The 19,049-nt window shown below is 36.0% G+C and overlaps 1 protein-coding gene across 6 annotated transcripts in view; it reads right to left on the bottom strand.

The window, feature by feature from the left end:
- Positions 1 to 19,049, bottom strand: part of LOC106876727 (uncharacterized) — a 1,066,253-nt gene that overhangs the window by 103,527 nt on the left and 943,677 nt on the right. The window lies entirely within an intron of this gene.

Here is a 19,049-nt window from a genome sequence, read left to right as displayed (position 1 = left end):
TACCACCCAACCTGAAGAAATATCTGGATATCTTAGAAATACCATATAATCTTGATGTATTGAACCATATTCGTAATTGATCCATATTCGAAAATTGTAATTGAATCATATTTGATGACTGGCACCTGTGCCAGTGGAGCACTAACAGCACCGTCCGAGCGTGATCATTGCCAGAGCAGCTGTCTGGCTTCCATGCCAGTGGCATGTAAATAGCACCATTTGAGCGTGATCGTTACCAGCATCGCCTTACTGGCACTTGTGCCAGTGGCACATTAGAAAACATTCGAGTGAGCTCATTGTCAGTGCTGCTGGACTGGCTCCTGTGCAGGTGACATGTAAAAAAACACCATTTTGAGCATGGCCATTGCCAGTACCGCCTGACTGGTCCTCATGCCGGTGGCATGTAACAGCACCTACTACACTCTCGGATGTCTTTGTTGTGACTTGACAGACAGTACAAACCCCCGATACACACAATAGCTTCAGTCTACATCACAATATTGGATATTGTGTGACGTCTTCAATAATAATAATCCTTCCTGCTGTAGACACAAGGCCTGAAATTTTGGGGAGTGGGGAGAGTAGTCGATTACATTGACCCCAGTGAATAACTGATACTTAATTTATCGACCCCCATGAAAGGCGAAGTTGACCCCAGCAGAAATTGAACTTAGAACGTAGTGGCAGATGAAATACCATTAAGCATTTCACCTGGTGTGCTAACAATTCTGCCATCTCACTGCCTTAATAATAATGATGATGATGATGATGATGATGATGATAATCCTTTTTAATGTAGATATAAGGCCTGAAATTTTGGGAAAGTACGAAAGTCAGTTACATCAATCCCATTGATCAACTGAGACTTATTTCACAAACCCTGAGAGAATGAAAGGCAAAGCTGACCTCAGTGAAATTTGAACTCAGAATGTAAGGATGCAGCAAATGCTGCTGAGAATTTTGTCTGATGTGCAAACAATTCTGAGGTCACAATAATTCTAATAACAATAAGAATCCTGAAATTTTAAAGGGAGGGGGCTTGTTTATTATATCAACTCTAGTGTTCAACTGGTATTTATTTCATCAAGACCAAGAGGATAAAAGACAAAGTTGACTTCATCGGAATTTGAACTCAGAATTTGAAGATGGGTGAAATGCTGCTCAGCAATTTGTCCAGTTTGCTAACAACTCTGCCAGTTCACCATCTTAATAATAACTATGGCCTCAAATTTTGGTACAAGAAAAGCAATTTTGAGGAAGTGATTGGACTGATTACATTACTCTCAGTGTCCAACTGGTACTTATTTTATTAACCCCAAAATGATGAAAGGCAAAGTCAACCCTAGAGGAATTTGAACTCGGAACATGAAAATTGAAAAAATACCGCTAAGTATTTTGTCTGATGTACTAACAATTTTTATTTCTTTATTGCCCACAAGGGGTTAAACATAGAGAGGACAAACAAGGAGAGACAAAGGTATTAAATCGATTACATCAACCCCAGTGCGTAACTGGTACTTAATTTATCGATCCCGAAAGGAGGAAAGGCAAAGTTGACCTCAGCGGAATTTGAACTCAGGATGTAAAGGTAGACGAAATACTGCTAAGCATTTTGCTCGGCGTGCTAAGCATTTTGCTCGGCGTGCTAAGCATTTTGCTCGGCGTGCTAACGATTCTGCCAGTTCACCACCTTAATAATGATCACGATAATTATAATAACAATAATACACACACACACACACATATATATATACATATATGAACATTCATACATATATACATACATATATAAAACATTACACGATATATGTAACACTACAATATAAGAAGAGTGTTTATGAAATATTCAGCAATATCATCTTATCTGCATTTCATTGACAAAGAATGATTGTCAATTATATAAGTTATATAATCCAATTGCATTATCAAACATTCAGAGATACATAACTCTCATTCATAATTTTACTGAAGCAGTGACAGTGTCACCGTAACTGGTTTTGAAACAATTACATTAAATTTGGTTATGAAGTTTATATATTTTGTAATGGCGAACTTCATAACAAATAGAGAATAGAAAAGAGATATTTGTGCTGCCAAAGTATCTCCGGACAGTTTAGGTATACGACCAAAGCTTTTGGTCCAAAGGGAACACAGCATGATGTCTCCATACTTAATCATTTTATTAGGCTGTCTTGTTAATTAACAATTTTATGTTTTTGGATGCAGTTTAGTACATATACACAAAATTACAGATACATACATATCACCAACTTTCACATGTCTGCCTGCCTGCCTGCCTGCTTGTCCGTCTGCTCTGAGAATATAAATGCAAGCTTAATTGTGTGGTTTACAAAATTGCTTTATAACGTGTCCTTTGGGATTCGATCCTACTGCTTGACTCTGTGAGTGACTAACACGCTGTGAGTGACTAACACGCTGTGAGTAGAATTTTGTGTGTGTATATGTATATATATAATAAATATGGTATATATTTTTTATAAACTACTAATAGTTTCTTGTGATGAAAACAACTCAGACAACATTCTATACCACATCTTGTGCCTTCATGCAATTCTCAGGCTCTGCCCACATGGCTTCACAAAAAAAAAAAACGTTTATTGTGTTTATTAAACAATATTCATCTCTCACCAGATGAGTACTTTTTTGTTGATCTTACCATCACAGAACAGTACACTATATATATATATATATATATATATATATATATATATATACACATATATATTTATATTTATATATGTATGTATGTACATATTTATATATATATATGTATGTATATACATATTTATATATGTATGTATTTATTTATGTGTTTCAGCCAAGTGGCTGCGGTCATGCTGGTGCACCACCATGATTTTCACGTTCCTTGCATGGCTCTTCTCCTCCACCTGACATGGTCCAATCAAGAGTTTTGATGGAACATCTGGTGTATAAGAGAATTTGACATAGCTGCCCTAAACTGCATCTCATTACGAGTCATTGGTTCGTCTGGTACCGTGGAGAGGAAAGCGTCAAGTTTTGTCTTGAAGACCTCCGCATCCATGTCTTGCATGTCTCTCAAATGTTTTGGCAGGGCATTGAAGAGCTGAGGTCTTCTGAAACCGAGGCTGCTGCAGTATCTCGTTCTTATGTGAGATGCAGTGGACGGTACCTTTGGCACCATGCAGTGGCGACCCGTGCGGGCATTCCTGTAGTACTTGATACCAAAGTTTGGCACCAGTTCTTCCAGTATTTTTCCATATGTATATTATTACATATCTCTCCCGCCTGCGCTCCAGGGAGTAGAGACCTAGTGCCTTCAGTCGCTCCCTGTAGTTCATCTGTTGGACTGTGGCGATCTTTTTTGTATAGTGCCGCTGAATTGCCTCAAGTTCTGCTGTCCGCTTAACACTGTGTGGTGACCACAACTGAGAGCAATAGTCTAGGCGGCTCAGAACAAATGTCTTCCATAGAGTCAACATGACTTTTTGATCCCTTGTACGGAATGTCCTCAGTATCCACCCTGCCAGTTGTCTGCACTTTGCTGTCAACTTGACAATGTGCATGTGAAATGATGCATCACTACACATGTTGATGCCCAGATCTCTTACTGTTTGTGGTTCTGGGATTGCAGTATCTCTAGGCCCTGTGTATGCCAGTTGGGAGGTACTTGTGGTCTTGTAGCGCAGTACTTGAAATTTTTTTGCATTGAACTGCATATTATTTTGCTCTGCCCACTCATATATTGCATTTAGGTCATTCTGCAGGCTTACAATATCATCAGGATTTTTTATTGCCTGAGATATCTTTGTGTCATCAGCATAGCTAGTGACAGTGGCTCTCCGAGTGACCGTGGGCATGTCCAGAAGGGCCACTATGAACAGTAGTGGCCCCAGAACAGTTCCTTGTGGAACACCGCTCAATATTTGTGTTTCCCTAGATAGTTCTCCATTGGCTGCAACTGTCTGACTTCTACCATTCAGGAAGTCATGCAGCCACTCTCCTAATTTACCAGCTATGCCAAGGTTTCGCAGCTTGTGACATATCAAGCCATGATCAACTTTGTCAAAGGCTTTTGCAAAGTCAAGATATATCACATCAACATTTGAATGGTCAAGTAGCTGCTTCAGGACCCAGTCATAATGCTGCAAGAGCTGCGTGAGGCAGCTTCTACCTGGACGGAAACCATGCTGGGTCTCATTCAGCAAGTCATTTTCTTCTAGGAACGCAATCAATCTCCTTCTGACAATTTGTTCCATGACTTTGCTAATATGTGAAGTCAGAGAGATGGGCCTGTAGTTCCCAGCCTCTGCTCTGCTTCCACCTTTATGGATAGGACATATGGTGCCTTCCTTCAGCTTTTTGGGAAGTTTACCATTTGCAAGGAAACTCTGGAAGAGTATCCGGAGTGGTCCTGCTAATTCTTGTTTACACGACTTTAAGAGGACAGCTGGGAAACCATCGGGGCCAGTTGCCGAATTTGAGCTCATTTCATTTATGGCAGCTATCACATCTTCCTCTTCAATGTCGATGTAGGTAATGGATGCAGTCTTTTTCTGCTGAGTGCTATTGTCAAAGAAATCAGCTGGGTTCTTTATCTGCATGTGACTCAGAGGAGAGGTGAAGACACTCTTGAATTGTGTACTGAGCACTTCACTTATCCATGTGGGATCTGCAGTCAGTGAGCCATTCAGCAGGAATAGGGGTCCTATCTTATACTGCACCGTAGCAGTCTCCTTTGCAAATCTATAGAAAGCCTTGGGGTTTGTTTTTATGCTTTCTACTGCTCTCTTCTCCTTCTTTGCTCTCTCCTTTTCATGGGAGAGTTTAATTTTGTTTTCTATTTCTAACAGTGTTAGTTTTAATTTAGCCCTTTTCCTATCCTTCAGTTCTCTATTTAACTGGTTTGAGACCTTTGTTCTGTGTCTCATAAGGATATTCCTGTCTCTAGGAATTCTATTGGCATGTTTGCTGGTCTTTCTATATGGCACGTATTTGGTGCATATGTCTTGTATGGTTGACATGAAATGACTTAGTTTGAGGTCATTGTCTTGTATAGAAAGGCTGTCATGCCAGTTTTGATTTCGAATCTCTCTGCAAATTGACTTCCAGTCTGCCCTGTGGAAATTCAGGTTGGATATTACTTGAGTCCTCCTGGTGGGGTGGGTGTCAGTGGGTTGTCTAGGACCATACATAGTTAATTCTATAATGTTATGATCTGAGAGAGATGTGGGCGTTATTTTCACATTATGGATTAGGCTCACATTGTTTGTGAAGCAGAGATCTAAAATATTGCTTCCCCTGGTTGGTTGGAGTATCACTTGTTCCATGAACAGCATGTTGGATAGTTCTAGCAATGATTTTGCCTGGCTTTGTTCATGCAGTGACATCCCAGAGAGGATGTGACCTTCAGGCCATTTAACATTTGGGAGGTTAAAGTCGCCTAGGAAAAGTATATTGATGTGTTGGTCCAGATTTGTCAGGACCTCTTCTATGCGTCTGAGGCTGTCCTCAAATTTACCTTCCTGCTTTGCGGTATTTGGTGGACGATATGTTGAGCATACAACTACATCAATTTGTTTTATGTGTACTATTAAAGTATCACATACTGAGTTTGAGTGTGATAGTAGTAGTAGGGGTGTGACATCTTCTCGGATGTACATTGCAACTCCCCCATGACTTCTATCCCTTCTGTCTGTTCGGAGTATGGCATACTCTGGTATATTTATCTCCGCATCTGCTATATTAGGTGTTAGATGCATTTCGGTAAGCACCATGCATATTGCTTGATTGCATTTTACTAGGTCTTTCAAGTATAGGAACTTGTCTTTGCCGCCTGTTCGTAATAGGCCCCGGATATTCAGTAGGAATATGGGTGTGATATCTGGGTGTGATATATGTATGTATTTACATATATATATGTATATATATACATATATATATTTATATATATATGTATATATATACATATATATATACATATATATATATATATATATATATATATATATATATATATATATATATATATATATATATATATATATATATATATATATATATATATATTTATATATATATATATATACATATATATTTATATATATATATATATACATATATATTTATATATATATATATATACATATATATTTATATATATATATATATATACATATATATTTATATATATGTATGTACATACATATATATATATTTATATATATGTATGTACATACATATATATATATTTATATATATGTATGTACATACATATATATATATATTTATATATATGTATGTACATACATATATATATATATTTATATATATGTATGTACATACATATATATATATTTATATATATGTATGTACATACATATATATATATTTATATATATGTATGTACATACATATATATATATTTATATATATGTATGTACATACATATATACGGAGAAGAAGGGTGTGGAAGCTTAAAGACCCTGCAAACGGACAGAGACTTAGAGACAAGTTACTTGAAGCATTTAACGAAATAGAAGGGGATATAGCATCATACAACGTGGAAGACAATTGGAGATTTCTGCGGGACAACCTGTTGAAAGCCACCGACCAGATTTGTGGGTGGTGTAAGGTCCCCTCCCAACCCAGAGTAACGTGGTGGTGGAACAAGGAGGTAGACAGGGCTATTAGACAAAAGAAACAAGCTTGGAAGGACTGGAAGAACGGTGGTAGCAGGGAATTGTACCAATGTGCCAGAAGGGAGGCTAGGCGACAGGTTTATTTAGCCAGAGGGGAAGCAGATAAGGAAAGATTTGCCAATGTTCTGTGCCGTGAGGACCAAAGACTCGAGGTATTTCGTGTTGCAAGACAGTGTAGGAGAGAGAATAGTGATGTTGTAGGAGAGAAATGTGTTCGCATGGATGATGGTACGCTTGCATTAAATGAGGATGCAAAGAAAGAGGTCTGGAGATGCCACTACGATAGATTGCTTAATAAAGAGAATGAATGGGAGAAAGAGAGCCTGCCTTATGTCGACCCAATAGAGGGACCAGCTATCCGAGTTGATAGTACCAGGGTAGATAAAGCAATTAAGAGTATGAAGACCGGGAAAGCCCCCGGCCCATCAGGAATCACTGCAGAGATGCTCAAAATATCTGGCAGTGTTGGCTATAGCCTAGTCACCCGTATTACGAACCAGGTGATACACGAAGGAGTCATACCCTATGACTGGTGTAGCAGCATCATAGTCAACTGCTACAAAGGTAAAGGGGACGCTTTAGATACAAATAATTACAGAGGCATCAAGCTGTTAGATCAGGTTATGAAAGTTACAGAGAGGGTCATAGCCCAACTAATTAGGGAGCGAATCAATTTAGATGAGATGCAGTTTGGGTTCGTGCCAGGTAAAAGCACTACTGATGCCTTATTTCTAGTGAGACAGTTGCAAGAGAAATACCTAGCTAAGGATAAACCTCTGTACCTGGCTTTCGTTGACATGGAGAAAGCCTTTGACAGGGTCCCCCGATCCCTTATCTGGTGGTCAATGAGGAAACTTGGGATAGAAGAATGGCTAGTGAGAGCTGTGCGAGCCATGTACGGAGATGCTGCCAGTAAGGTGAGGGTTGGAAATGAGTACAGCAATGAATTCCGGGTAGAGGTAGGGGTCCACCAAGGTTCCATCCTCAGCCCCCTATTATTTACCATAGTCCTCCAGGCAATCACAGAGGAGTTCAAGACAGGTTGCCCCTGGGAGCTCCTCTATGCTGATGACCTTGCCCTAATTGCGGAGTCACTATCAGAACTAGAGGAGAAGTTTCAGGTGTGGAAGCAAGGTCTAGAATTGAAGGGCCTTAGAGTCAACCTAGCTAAAACCAAAATCCTAATAAGTAGGAAGGTAGATAAAACACAAACCCCTTCAGGTAGATGGCCCTGCTCAGTATGTAGAAAAGGAGTAGGTAGTAACTCTATAAGATGTACCCGGTGCAAGCTATGGACACATAAGAGGTGCAGCAACATCAAAGGCAGGTTAACTAGCAAGTTAGTTTTTGTTTGTGGCAGATGTTCAGGTGCAATAAAGACTGCAAACAAACAGGAAACAACTTCTATCTCATTCCAGGGTGAAAAACTAGAGGTAGTCGATAGCTTCCGCTATCTGGGCGACCAAGTTAGTAGTGGGGGTGGGTGCGCTGAAAGTGTAGCTGCTAGAATAAGAATAGCCTGGGCAAAGTTTAGAGAGCTCTTACCCCTGCTGGCGACAAAGGGACTCTCACTCAGAGTAAAAGGCAGACTGTATGACGCATGCGTACGAACAACCATGCTACATGGCAGTGAAACATGGGCTGTAACTGCTGAGGACATACGTAAGCTCGCAAGGAATGAAGCCAGTATGCTCCGTTGGATGTGTAATGTCAATGTGAATACCCGTCAGAGTGTAAGTATCTTGAGAGAAAAGCTGAACATTAGAAGCATCAGTTGTGGCGTGCAAGAGAGACGATTGCGCTGGTATGGACATGTGGTGAGAATGGAGGAGGATAGCTGCGTGAAAAAGTGCCACACCCTAACAGTTGAGGGAACCCGTGGAAGAGGTAGGCCCAGGAAGACCTGGGCTGAGGTGGTGAGGCAAGACCTTCGTACATTGGGCCTCACCGAGGCGATGACTACGGACCGAGACCTTTGGAAATGGGCTGTGCGTGAGAAGACCCGGCAAGCCAAGTAAGATCGTTGCCAGTGCCCCTGGACTGGTTCTTGTGCGGGTGGCACATGAGATGCACCATTTTGAGCGTGGCCGTTGCCAGTACCGCCTGACTGGCTCCTGTAGGATTTTCGAGCGAGATCGTTGCCAGTGCCCCTGGACTGGCTTGTGCGGGTGGCACATAAAAGACACCATTTCGAGCGTGGCCGTTTTCGTGCGGGTGACACGTAAAAGCACCCACTACACTCTCTGAGTGGTTGGCGTTAGGAAGGGCATCCAGCTGTAGAAACTCTGCCAAATCAGACTGGAGCCTGGTGTTGCCATCCGGTTTCACCAGTCCTCAGTCAAATCGTCCAACCCATGCTAGCATGGAAAGCGGACGTTTAAACGATGATGATGATGATGATGATGATGATGTATGTACATACATATATATATATTTATATATATGTATGTACATACATATATATATATTTATATATATGTATGTACATACATATATATATATTTATATATATGTATGTACATACATATATATATATTTATATATATGTATGTACATACATATATATATATTTATATATATGTATGTACATACATATATATATATTTATATATATGTATGTATATACATATATATATTTATATATATGTATGTATATACATATATGTATTTATATGTATGCATATATATATATACATATATATATTTTAACTCCACTTGCGAAGACCTGTTGAGGCAAGTGAAATCGAAATCGAGTTAAATTTGACAACTGGCACCCATGTCAACATCATCTCCCTCATTGGACATGAAACTCAGCTTGCAAAGACTTATTAAGCCAAGTGAAAGCGAAATTGTGATGGCATCTGTGCCTAGCGACGCCTTCCTGGCACTTGTGCCCGCGGCATGTGTAAGGACTTTCGAGCGAGATCGTTGCCAGTGCCCCTGGACTGGCTCTTGTGCGGATGGCACATAAAATACACCATTTTGAGCGTGGCCATTGCCAGTACCGCCTGACTGGCCTTCGTGCCGGTGGCACGTAAAAGCACCCGCTACACTCTCTGAGTGGTTGGCGTTAGGCAGGGCATCCAGCTGTAGAAACTCTGCCAAATCAGATTGGAGCCTGGTGTAGCCATCTGGTTTCACCAGTCCTCAGTCAAATCGTCCAACCCATGCTAGCATGGAAAGTGGACGTGAAACAACAATGATGATGATGTATGTATGTATATACGTATATATATTTATATATATATGTATGTATATATATATATATATATATATATATATATATATATATATAAATATATATATATTCATATATACCTGTCCTTTTCTTATGAAAGATATTTCCCTGCTAGTCTTCAAACATGAATAACACATACAAATCTGTACATTTGTATGACTGATTTCTGTTCACAATTTGCAAATGGTGTCAAAACAAGGAAACATAAACCCACCCACACATGTACCTGCATATATGTGTCTCTCCTTGTTATATGCATGTGTGTATATCGTTTGCTTATATGAAATAATGGATGCAAACAGCAATGAAAAAGAATAAAAAAAGATTTTAACTATCAGAAATTCAGTGAATCACTTCTAGGCCCATATGTAACCAACAACACTGCTTTTCACCAATTGTAATATATAAAAAATAAATATATAAATAATTTGATAACTAAATAAACTGGCAAAATGACTAAAAGTTAAGGACATGAGCTATTGTTTAACAAAATAATAAACAGCTAGTATTGATGTATGAAGAAGAAACAAGTTAACGAAAACTGAGTAGATAGCCAGTGGTACACAAAAAAAAATGCACCAAAAGCAAACTAGCAAAACAGTTGCTATCATGTTGGTTAAATTAGAGAAATAGATGAAGTGATATTTGTATGTGATGAGAATTCATTTTGAGAATAGCAGAAACGGTGTTCTTAGCAAATCACAGCTGACAGTAGTCAGAATCAAAGTGGATCAATATACATAAGTGTGTGATGAGAATTGATGAAAAAGTGGTCCAGATTAAGAGAATTAATCAGCCAAGTTAAAGTTAAATAAAAAAAAAATTTGAAGATGGGACTATTTCTTACTAAGCTGTAAAATGGACAATCTGTATGACAACAATAATTCAGTAATAGAGATAATTTTCTTTTGAACTGAAGAAAGGAAAGCTATTGGAATCTATGGATGGATAAAAAGTGGTCAAGAATATCACAACTGCTGTAATGGAGAATTTTATCAGAACTGGTTGTAATGTAATGCAACTGATGATTGATAAAGACAAAACTCAGCATAGCAACTGCAAATAAGAGTAAGAAAACAATGTAATTCTAAATTCAGTTTTCACAACTGAATTTACCATGGCTTGATTGAATAAAATAACCCTATGATTCTGTTAAAAGAATTTTTTTATCTGTGCCCCAACCCACAAAAAAAAGAAAAGTGGAAACTAATTATATCTATAAAATGAATTTAAAAAATAGAAATGAAATATATATGCATCTGACAAAGTCATTACAGAAATAATTAGCTCACACATACATACATACACTTGCAATATATATATATATATATACATATAAGTAAATTCTCAACTATATTACATTTATCTTTAGAAAGAGATTCTTAAATCCAATTTCATCTTTGAGAGAGTTTTGAAACAATGAACAAAAATAAAATAAAATAGAAATAATGAAAAACTGTTGCAGATAATTTTCTATTTCCTGAAAGAAGTCTGAGACAAAAACATGAAATGCAAATCGATGACTATCTTAAATTAAAGAAAGAAAGAGAATTGGACAGATTAGCAAAATGTTAGTGACAAGTGAAGGAAAAAGTAAATTCTTCTTTGTTAAAGTTAAATGAATAATAATGCAGGAGCTTAAAATGTAGCTAAAAGTATTAAAAGACTGAAAAACTAGACAAACAAATATTTACGTATTTCTCTGAACAAAGTTTCAAGCAAATAATTTTAAATACTTAAAGACTTCTACTTCAAAATCTCCATGGATGTTTTTAGATAGTCTTCTATATCCGGGACTCACTCATGACATAGCTTCTACATTCAATCTGATTGAAATAGCTGACAAACATCCCTCTAATTACAAACATGTGTGTGCACGTCTACTTCTGCCATAAATAAGAATAGACACATTTGGAAACGTTATCCAAGATATGCTTCATAAAAAAAGACATTTGGAGTGAACATGACTGGAATATCTTTCATAGTAGATCTGTTAATCAGTGTTGATCTTCACTTGAATAGTGAAAGCAACATGGTTGATACATTTGACAATGTTGTAGTCATTGATGTACAAAAAAGAGAAAACAGCATGTCATAGCTGGAATGTATTTGATCATAGTTCTAGTTGCTCAAGACTAACCTGGGGTTAAACAACAAAAAACAAGTATCCTGATATTTATTTCTTGTAGCTGCTTCCATATTTTGCAAAAAGAATTTTAAAAAATTTTTTTTTCCTCAAAAATCATAATGATGTTGCTCTTGTTATTCTGGCTCATCAATCTCACTTCCTTTATTTCTATATTTACTTAAGAGTCAAACTACCAGCATGAGGCATTCATGTATAGTAATGCCCTTATATAAATAAATATATTTTGGGGAATAAATGATGGATTTTTCCCTTATGAGGTTTTTTCACGCTAGCTATTTGATAAATTCTTATAAAAGAATTCATCCTATTATTGAATTTACTTAAGAGTCAACAGCTGTTTGATTAGCTCATTTGTATTTTCGTCATCATTTATCATTAATAGTATGGACATTAAAGTACCATATAAAGTACTGGATAACCAAAAGGTACTCCTTAGTTCAAAACATCTCAATAGTTTTGCACTATGTCTATGAACAAAACACTTAACTCCCAACAACTGAGACCACTTAGTTCAAAAGAGATACCATTGGAACGTACATGTAGTCCACTAGTGTAGACAGTAGCAAAATTGTAGGTGGTTAGCAAAATTGTAGGTTGCTGAGAACAAGAACAATGTCTCCCATGTCAAAGCTTAAAATTACAGAAACTAGAGCACTGTATCAGTTCTTTGGGTGCTTGTTCTCAAGAAGAAAAGATCTATCATCATTATTATTTAAGGTGACAAGCTGGCAGAATCATTAACAGCGTTTCACCAATTTTTACATTCTGAGTTCAAGCTCCACCAAGCTCAACTTTGCCTTTCATCATTTCAGGGTCGATAAAATAAGTACCAATTGAGCAACTGTGGTTGATGTAATTGACTTTACCAATTCCCAAAAGATGCTGACCTTGTGCCAAAATTTGAAGCTATAATTATCATAATTATTTATGGTGCCAAGCTAGTAGAATCATTAACATGCTGGACAAAACGCTTAGCAGCATTTCATCTATCCTTACATTCTGAGTTCATATTCTGCCAAGGTCACCTTTCTCTTTCATTTGTAAATAAATAAATTGTAAAATTGGAGGAATGAAAGTGTGTTTCATGGGCTTTCATTTTACATTTTTACATTCTGTATTCAAATGTCACAGAAGTGTATGTTTTCACTCATCCCTCAGATCACAATTAAATAGACATCAGTCATTGTGATTGATTCAGTTAAATAAGCTTTAGTCAGTTAAGAAAGTCATATATTGTGATTGACTGATTTAATTATAAATGGAGTCAATTAAATGAGCATTAGTCATGTACTATTGTGGACTTAATTGACTATAAGTATAGTCCATCAATTAAATAAGATTATCCACATATTGTAGTCAATATAATTGATTCTAACTCTCACAAGATTATGGCCATGAAGCAAAGCTAGATATTATCAGAATAGAAACAATAATGGCAACCACATTTTCTTTACCTTATAACCAGTAAATAAAAACTATTGGAATGGAATTTTTAGGGTGTGAGTTAAAATGACTTACAGCATTTAGTCGCATACCTTTTATTTTTGAGATAAAATCCTAATTTAGCCTTTCATCTTCCTGGTATTGAGAAAATAAGTACCAGTTGAGTGCTAAAGTTGATCTATTTCACCATTCTCATTCCATAAATAAATAGACTTGTGCCTATGTCGGAAATCAACATTACAATCAATATTTTACGCAGTCAGTCATAATTCAGTTTTTATATTTTATCTTAACATGGATTGTTTTTTTACATGTAATGCAGGTTTTCCTAATTCTAATCTTATATTCCTTATTTATATTGTTTTTTTCTTTCCATTTTGATTTCTTTCAAGTATTTGAATGTTCATGTCATTTTCTTTTTTTTTTAAATTTTATATTCAATAATCTGTCAAATTTGAAGATTAACATTTTATACCTGTCAAAAGAAATGACTGGACAAGCATTAGGTAAGGCTGACAAATATAAAAGAATATTAGTGATTTTGGTAATTTTTTTATATTTTGAAAAATCAACATCTGTCTTCAGTTTCATTGTCAGAATGTTCTGCTTATTCATCTACAGACACTTTAAGGGAACTAGCTAACAAAGAACTTAATATTGTAACATGTCATGTGTCTGATACTGAAGCAATTTTCTATTTGTTGAACAAATTTCCAACTTAAAGAGAAATTTTACACAGATTTAGCTATTCCTCTATTGAAATGGAGAATAAAGTTTATGATTCAATTAAATTGATGGAGAAATTACACAATTATATGGAAAGTGAAAGTACCTCCCTCTTTTACTAACACTACTGTGAACATATGTTATACTATAAAAATATGCTATACTATTCTATATAAATGCTGATCTTCTTTCTGGAGAGAAGAGAAAATTGATCTGAGAAATTCACATAAAATTTAGATTTTATTTTCCAAATTTAATACACTGATATATCAAAATAAAGGCTAGACAGGAATTATGGAAGAATAAATTTGGCATAATGTTATTGTGACTTATAGTGATAGTAATTTCTTTATTAGCCACAAGGGTCTGAATATACTTACCTATCATACTAAAGAATTAAAACACATATGGGGTTGTATACACACAAAAAGCTCACTTTGCAACCATGTGGTTTCAGGTTCAGTCCCACTGTGCAGCACCTTGGGCAAGTGTCTTCTACTATATAGCCACGAGCTGACCAATGCCTTGTGAATAGATCTAGTAGACAGAAATTATGTTGAAGCCCAGTGTGTGTGTATATATATATAAAAACATATATATATATATATATATATATATATATATATATCATCATCATCATTCATCACTTTAATGTTCAGTTTTCCATGCTTGCTTAGGTCACATGGAGTTTATTGAGGCAGATTACTGTTAATTTTGATGCTTATTTATTTACATTGTCTTGAATTCATCATGTATTACCTCATAGCTTCAAAATTTCTATAATTTGATTGCTTATTTTTAGAATGACACTATAGACTAAGTGTGAGAGACTGAATGTGGCCAATTTCGTTATAAAACAAGTAGAATACTTTGGCTAGATATGGCCAGTTTAAATGTTAAAGGGTTAAGTCTGCATATTTTGCCATTTTGTTTTCTTTTCTATTTCTCAAAATGTAACTATTTGTGTGTATAACTGTATTTAGTTGGGCAATTATCATTTCGCTTCTTTTCCTTAAATCTGTCTTTATGCTTGCAAAACTTTAGGGAGAGTATATTCACTTCAACTGTTATTGTGGCAAGAATCTCCTTAAGCTATCACTCTGTGATAGCTAGAGGCCACATTGAAACATGAGTAAACAAAGCAAGATGAATTTTTTTGCAGAAATATATAATAAAAATGTCTGAGAATGGAACTTCTTTTCCAGCCAAACAATGAGGGTGGCAGTCAAAATATCCTGAAGCTCTTTGTTAATTAAAAAGGAGAAACGCGAAGACACTTTTTGCCTCTAAGTAATTCTAGAAGAATATCTTCTAAGTAGATCCCTACAAAATTTCTGTATCTATGAAAAGCAACAACAATGAGTATTATTAATGTGGTGTGGAGAATAGTGGATTATATTAACCCCATTACTTTATTTTATCAAATCTGGAGGGAAATAAGAAGCAAAGTTCACCTTGGTAGGATCTGAACACAGAATGTAAATAATCAGAATGAATGTTGCCAGACATTTTTCAACAATTCTATCAATCTGCCTAATGATTCTATCAATCCATTAGTCTGTCAATTACTTCTAGTAAAGATACATGGGCTGAAATTTGAGAAGGTGGTTAATCAATTAAATCATCCCAGTATTTGATTAGTACTTTATTTCATTAGTCCCAGAGAAATTAAAAGGCAAAGTTTGACCTTAGTAGGATTTGAAACCAGAATACAGTAAGCCAGAAGACATAAGCAAAGCAGTTTGTCTAATAATTTAATTATTCTGTTAATCAATGGTTTCAAATTTTAGCACAAAGCCAGTAATGTCGGGAGAGTGCTTAACTCCAAAAGAATGAAAGGTAAAAATCAAACTCTAAGGAATTTGAACTCAGAACATGAAGACAGATGAAATGCCACTAAGCATTTTGCCTGGATATGCTAACGACTCTTCCAGCTTACCATCTTTAGTTGTCCTAGTAACAATAATAATTCTTTCTAGTGTAGGCATAAGGGCTGAAATTTTGTAGGGAAAGGACAAGTTGATTACATTGACCCAATGGCTACACTGGTATTTATTTCATTAGCCATGAAAGGACTGAAGGCAAAGTCAACCTTGGTGGAATTTGAACTCAGATCATAAAGATGGACAAAATGCTGCAAAACATTTTGTTCAGTCTGCTAACAATTCTGCTAGCTCACTGCCTTTTTATAACTAGTAATAAAAATAATCCATTCTGCTATAGACACAAAGCCTAAAATTTGGTGGGTGAAGATAGGGCTAGTTGACCACATCATCTGCAGTCTGCACTGGATTAGCCATTAAACAAAATATGCACATGCTTAGGGCATCAAAGGCAGTGGGGCACTACAGAAATGGTAAATGGTTTACAGTACAAAAAAATTGCTTTAAACTTGCTAAAAAATTATTCGGGGTGCCTTATCTCTACTTAGTATAGAAGCAAATGTGTTATGTGAGATTAATTTTCAGGAGCTGATCAAAGACTTCAATTAACAAAAGTGGAAGAAAAGTTTTCAAATATAAGTAAAGTGAAAGTACACAAAAATAAACATTATTTTACGTCTTACTGTTAGGTTTGATTCGTTTTGAAAAATAAAAACTTATACTGTTTATTATTGTTTATTATTTCTTTATTGCCCACAAGAGGCTAAACATAGAGGAGACAAACAAGGACAGACAAAGGGATTAAGTCGATTACATCAACCCCAGTGTGTAACTGGTAATTATTTAATTGACCTTGAAAGGATGAAGGGCTAAGTTGACCTTGGCAGAATTTGAACTCAGAACGTAGCAGCAGACGAAATACTGTCAAGCATTTCGCCTGGTGTGCTAACGATTCTGCCAGCTCGCTGCCTTTAATTATTGTTTTATTATTGTTTATGCTTTGAATTCCATATGTATGGGGACACCAAAAGTGCATAGGACCTCTATGGGTCTTAATCCAGTTCTGTCTGCAGTGATCTATTGTTACTTATTTCATTGACCCCGCAAAAGGCTGAAAGACAAAGTCGGGTTTGATGGAATTTTGAACTCCCTACATAAAGCCAGAAGAAATGCTGTATGCACTTTGTCTGGTATGCCAAAAATTCTGCCAGCTTGCCACCATACTGATAACAATAATTATCCTTTCTACAATAGACTCAAGGCCTGAAATTTTGACAACAGTATGCAAGTAGTACCTTTTACTATTAACTCTGAAAGGATGAAAGGCAAAGTCACCTCCTGTAGAATTTGAACTCAGAATGTCAATCATCATCATCATCGTTTAATGTCCGCTTTCCATGTTAGCATGAGTTGGACGATTTGATTGAGGACTGGCGAACCAGATGGCTGCACCAGGCTCCAATCTGATCTGACAGAGTTTCTATAGCTAGATGCCCTTCCTAACACCAACCACTCCGAGAGTGGAATAATAATAATAATAATAATCCTTTCTACTATAGGCACAAGGTCTGAAATTTTGGGGAAGGGGACCAGTCGATTACATCAACCTCAGTGATTGACTAGTATTTTGTTTTTGAGCCCAAAAGGATGAAAAGCAAAGTTGACCTCAGAAGAATTTGAACTCAGAACATAATGATGGGCAAAATGCCACTAAGCATTTTGTCCAACATGCAAATAATTCTGCCAGCTAACTGCCTTGATAATAATAATAGTAATAATAATTGATTCTGGTTTCAAATTTTGCAATAAGGGCAGCAATTTTGGAGTAGGGTGGGGAGGTCACTTTCATTGACCTCAGTCTTTTACTGGTATTAAATCTATTGAACCTGAAAGGATGAAAGGATGATTTTGCCAGCTCGCAGCCTTGATAATAATAATAATAATAATAAAAGTGATATTTGATTCTCTAGAATATTATGCAAATGCATATCAATAAAGAGCCATTATTTTAAGCTAACTAAGCTTCTTTACTGGAATTCAGGTCTTGTACATTAATTTCTGGAGCTTACCTAAATACTATTTTGGCAAACAAGGTAGAAATTCTCTCTAAATATAAATTCATTGAGATTGAATGATACAAATAGGAAATATAGACACAAGAATAGGTCCAGCTGTTATAGGTTGTGAAGTAGGATACAGGAAAGACTCAAAGAACTACTTGGGAGATCTTCAAAAGGTGAAATCCAGAAAATGCTGCTTCCAGAAAGTGCTAATATTCTGCATAAAACTCTTAATTTAAGTAAAGGAAAGAAAAGCTTATTATGAAATCTATTCTACAATAGAAATGTTCTGGTAGAGTATGTGAATTTTTAATGACAGTTTAATTGTGATGGTGATAAAGATTAAAATGAGGATAATGATGACAATCATGATTTTGATGACAATAATTATGAAGTGTATTAAAATCACGTAAAAGCTTAAATGAAGACATTATCTGAAATGTGTACCAGATGGTAAATATTACACATTTTAAACATTACCATGATGTATAATTTATTGTAAATGGACAAATTAAACAAATGACTTTTGTCTCCTCATGAGCATAAAAAGACAGATTAACTGAACATGTCTTGGTTTTAAATGTGTCTTGTTTAAACGCCATGCACCAACTCCATCAATCCATACAGAGCATTATAGCTTATAATGATTAATAACTATAATATTATTATGACTTTGCTAACTTGGTTAGTCCAATTTGAGTATTAGTACTTTGTTAGCAATGTGGCCAATTAATTAATTAATTAATTAATTAAGCACTAAACTGCACATTGCATTATGTGAAATGTGTGATATAACATATGCTGCCAAATATAAGCAAATGGCTTTTCTATCTGTCTTCATGGATAGAG

This window comes from Octopus bimaculoides, chromosome 3, assembly GCF_046866305.1.
Source record: "Octopus bimaculoides isolate indiv1 chromosome 3, ASM4686630v1, whole genome shotgun sequence".
NCBI classification, from domain to species: domain Eukaryota; kingdom Metazoa; phylum Mollusca; class Cephalopoda; order Octopoda; family Octopodidae; genus Octopus; species Octopus bimaculoides.
Note: the sequence above shows the minus strand (reverse complement) of the source record. Positions and strands in the feature narration are given on the sequence as shown.